The sequence below is a fragment of the Austrofundulus limnaeus genome, unplaced genomic scaffold (assembly GCF_001266775.1).
Source record: "Austrofundulus limnaeus strain Quisiro unplaced genomic scaffold, Austrofundulus_limnaeus-1.0 Scaffold92, whole genome shotgun sequence".
NCBI classification, from domain to species: domain Eukaryota; kingdom Metazoa; phylum Chordata; class Actinopteri; order Cyprinodontiformes; family Rivulidae; genus Austrofundulus; species Austrofundulus limnaeus.
This window is the reverse complement of record NW_013952494.1, coordinates 500,634-505,225: the sequence shown is the minus strand read 5'-3', so window position 1 is coordinate 505,225 and position 4,592 is coordinate 500,634. Positions and strand designations below refer to the sequence as shown.

The window sequence follows — 4,592 nt, the reverse complement described above, 5'->3', positions numbered from 1 at the left end:
AGAGAGAGAGAGAGAGAGAGAGAGAGAGAGAGAGAGAGAGAGAGAGAGAGTGGGGGGGGGTTATGATTGGTTGGAATAGGACAGAAGAGGAAAGAAGGAGAGCAGTACAGAAAGGATTGATTCAGGAAGAGAGAAATGAGAGGAGGATGAGGGAGTGACTGCAAATAAGGTGGGACTGGCAGAGGAGAGACGGGAGTATTGAGGGAGAGAGTAGGCAGAAGGCAGCCGTCTGACAGCTCCACTACTGGGAGAGGGCCTCTTAATGACAGCTTATTCCTTCATGATTTCAATTCCTGACAGTCGACAGGTCTGCTTGTTGCATCATGGCAGCTGTATCATTACCTTCTGGCCCTGTCAATGCTCTGCATCCTGAGACTGAGGTGGTGGAGGTGGAGGGTGCATGCCATGGGGCTTTAGAGGGGATGGGAGAGTAGGGGGAGGGAGGGGGGCTGTAGATAGTGAGGTTACAGTTAGAATAATTGAGGAAGGAAGGTGTGTTGAGTAATAAAAGGTGGGTTCGTTAGTTAGAGCCATTGTTAATGTGGCCAATAAGAGTTGGTTTGTGTTCACATTGAAGGACTTTTCGTGAATACTGCTATATGGACTTTGCTCTTATATGCCACATGATACACTATAGTTTTATCCTAGTACTTGACGTTACTTTTTAAACTTTTTGGCTGTAACTTTTTTCACTTTGTGTGTTTCGGCAATAGTTTCCAGCAGCTGTTGGAAAACTTTTTTTTCTTAAAATGTGACACACTTCGAGAAAAAATATTATTGCGGAAATAGTTGGTGGTCTTTTTCAATCACCAACCGTCTTCAAAGGTGAAAAAAAAATAGTTTAAGACTTTTTCAGTAGATTTTAACAGACTTAACAAAATAATTTTTTCAAATCCACTTTAATACAGATGCACCAGCAGCTTCACACAAACCACAATCATGTTCTGTCTTCACAGATAACTTAATTTGAAAGTTACTACAAAAAAAAAACTGATCTATAGTGGCTGTCACTACATTTCTTTCCATCTCACTCAAGCTCTCTCCATAACTCTCTTGATAGTGAGTCAGGCTTGACACTGGAGACTCATTGGAAAGAAAAGGGGTGTGTGGTGTTTTCAGAAGTGTGTCAAAAGCCTTGGGGTTTCTGTCTGCCCAGAATTTCAATAGGAGACTGAAAGGGGGCAGTGAGGCAGGCAAACTCAAACACAGAAATCCTCCACTAATTTCTGTCAGCCCCCTCCTCATTCTTTTTCTTTCTTTTTCTTTTGTGGCTGGTTGATGTCTTCTTCTGACATCAGCTGCACTCTCTGTCATTTGTTTGTGTAGTGTCATGGCCTTTATGCAATGAGAAAATCTCTGTTCTTTATCTCTCAAATCATCACTCATTCACTGCATGTTTCATTAATCCATTATAATCATCTTGAAGTCCAAGTTAACCTGTTTGTACTTTTGTTAGTGTGTGTTTGGACTACTAGAGTGCACTCTCGGGGCATCAGGTGGTTGCAGAAACCAAACAGGTATCATTCTACCAGCGAGCCGGTTTAGCCAGAGGACAGTTGGTGTGTGCGTTTGTTTAAAGCACGTAAGATGTTCTGCCTTGCCATGGCCTTGTAATAGTAATCCTGCAAGCAACACATAGAAGCGTACACACTCACACCTCAAGGAAGGAAAGTCCCAGCGCATCCTGCAGCTCAGATCAATGCACTTGACACCTTCAAAGGCGGGTGTGGGGTCTGGACTTGCTCTCGGGTTAAACCTCTTTTAAATAGTCTCCCGCGGGAAGGCAGCTGTCAATAACCCACCATAATTACTGGGGCCAAGCCGCCAAGGGCTTGGCTGCATGGGCCAAATTAAAAATTGATCAGAGGGAGAAAAAAAACATTATTTTGTGTTGGTATTCCCTGTCCTAACAGCACTGCTGCTGGTGTATGCAAAATTTTATCAACTGACGTCCAAGCAAGATATCCAGAGACCGATTTATCTGCCCCCCCACACTCCCCCTCCCCTTTTGTTCATATGAACAATTGAGTGATCTCCTTCTTGAAAAAAATTAATAAAAGCATATTAAGTGTCTTTTGCAGAATATACATTTGTTCATGTTGTAGGTTAGTGCGGTATGCTCCATGATAATTCAGCTGATTATGTGCTCCAGGTTAATCGTACGTCATCTCCTATCTGTGTTGTGTGTGCACACATTGTAACAATATTGTGATTGTGGTCTCATTCAGTTTCTTTTGGCAAGTGGCCTGTATTTGTTAGTAAGAGAATTACATCAAAACGATGTGTTTATCCTCAGGCCATAGGTCTTTTTTTTCTAAATATGCTGTTGAATGAAAAGACAGTTAACAGTAGATGAAATTAAGTTAAACACTATTCTTAATACACAGCTTTGCTTTGTATGGTGGCCGTATCACTACCACAGTGGCAGTTATGCTCTTCCATACATCTACAGACAGAAGTTTCAGAAAGCATAGATTTTACCAATTTAGGCTGGGATTTACCAAAAAAAGGACATTATTTTAATAAGTGAATCTCAGCCTTTGTTAACACAGAGAATGCATAATATAGTAACCATTACAGCTTGTCAAAATAAGAAATGTTTGTTATTAATATACTGTATGCTGCAGTGATAAAGTTGAAAGTTTGTATAGGTTGCTTTAAATTTACAGTGTTAAATAACAGATCCAAAAACATAACATGTTTAGAATACAAAAATCCATGACTTGAGCAGGATGACAATGTATATTATTAGGACACAGCCATGTTTTTGTGTTTCTTAGGCAATGAGAAGATTGAAGAACAATAGAATGAAACAAAGAAAAGTGAAAGTTTATCAAACTGTAAAGTATACTTTATTAGCTCATGTGTGATAATAGATTCTGTTTTCTTGAACTTATCAAATTATACAATCAAAAAGGCTTTGTCTTTATGTGTTCATCCACATCAGTTGTGTGTGTATTTGTCTGAGGTGGGTAGTAGGTCATTTGCAGCTGCAGGCTGTTTATGCGTGTCCCATTGGGAAGGTCTTGTTTAGTCTCTTTGCCAAAAGGCCCCAGGCAGTGAGTGGTGGATACCTCTTCCCTCTCTCACTGGGAACACTCTTGTACGGCCAACACACCCATGCAACCGCACACACACAGGAACACAAACTCGTAGAAAAAAAATCTTCACAGTCTTTTGCAAAGTCGTCTTTCTGTGCAGCAGCACGTTAACTGTCTGACAACTGTAACATAACCTTTACTATGTTTTTAAATAAATGTGCCTGTATATCTACCTTACGCATTTCTGTCAATTAATAATACATGCAGACACATAGACTATGCAAGCAGACATAAAGACTCTTTCATCCTCCTGTAAATTTTGCATGAATCCTCCTTCACACTATGTTTGCAGAGGTTAAAAGCGCCTAGCTGTTGATGCTCCAACGGGAAATTGAGTTTGTGAGAAGTAAGTGTTGAGCAGATCTGTGACCCACTGTGAATTCTTTTGGGCTCGGCACATTCTTAAAGGAACACACAAGCACACATGCACACACACAATCAAATGCAGAGAGTATCTTCAGGTTAAAGTTGAAGTCTGCTGTAATCTCTCCAGTACCACTTTCATGCTTTTGATCGATGAGAGGAAACTTTGTGTTTAAATGGGGGTTAGCAGGTGTTCTGGGGGCTACATTAGGGTTACAGGCAAGCAACAGCACCATTTTTCTGTTATTGGTTAATGCCAAAACTGTGGCTGTAAATAAAGTACATGCTGGCATCCATATTTATTAGGTGGACTTGTTCAGTTACTCGTTAGCACAAATGTCTAATCATCCGATCACGTGGCAGCAATACCTTGTAGACTTGGTGAAGACGATGAAGAAGTTCAAACTGGGCTTCAGAACTGGGAAGAAAGGGGATTTAAATGACTTTGAATGTGTTGTGGTTGTTGGTGCCAGATGTGTTGGTTTTAAATGTTTCAAAAACTTTTGATTTGTTGGGATTTCTAGAGTTCAAAGCACAGGTGCCCAAAATGGGGCCCATGGGACAAAACTGGCCCACCAAGCCATTTGATTTGGCCCACCAGCAATTATGTCAAGATTAAATAAAACATGCAAGTAACCACAAGAGACATTTAGATTAGATTTAAGTCCATATACCATGATTCTTGCTTTTTACGGTTAATTTTGTTCGAATTCTTCTGTTTTATTGTTTTTTCATCTTGTGCCTTTTCTCATTTCCTGTTAGTTTTCTCCATTTCCTGTGTCATGTAATCCTCAGTAGCTTCTTAGTGTTTTTCCAGCCTGCCACACTCACCTGTCCATGGTCTGTATTCACCCAGGTGCTTCCACTCCCAATCATCCTCAGTTGTATTTAACCAGTGTCATGTCTCCATTACGGCCGTTGGATCATTGCTTTTATCAAGCCTCAAGCCTTGTTCTTACCCTCGTTATTTTTTGTTAGTTCTATGCTGCCACGTCAGCCTTTTTCTTTTTTATTTAATAAACCAGTTTTTGTTTTATCATTCATTATTGGCTGTGTCCAAAATGTTAGGACAGGTCCTCCGAAGGTCGAATTTGTCGGCCGCATACGTCACAGCGCCGCAATGAAGGA

The 4,592-nt window shown here is 40.6% G+C and overlaps 1 protein-coding gene and 1 long non-coding RNA gene across 4 annotated transcripts in view; one reads left to right on the top strand and one right to left on the bottom strand.

Moving 5' to 3' along the window:
- LOC106520426 (uncharacterized) overlaps positions 1 to 4,392 on the bottom strand; it is a 10,694-nt gene extending 6,302 nt beyond the window's left edge. Inside the window, exons 1-2 of the long non-coding RNA XR_001310553.1 lie at positions 4,296 to 4,392; positions 3,834 to 3,882 (exon numbers count right to left, since the gene is read on the bottom strand). This is a non-coding gene — a long non-coding RNA (uncharacterized LOC106520426). The remainder of the gene's footprint in view (positions 1 to 3,833; positions 3,883 to 4,295) is intronic.
- arb2a (ARB2 cotranscriptional regulator A) overlaps positions 1 to 4,592 on the top strand; it is a 143,932-nt gene that overhangs the window by 21,010 nt on the left and 118,330 nt on the right. The window lies entirely within an intron of this gene.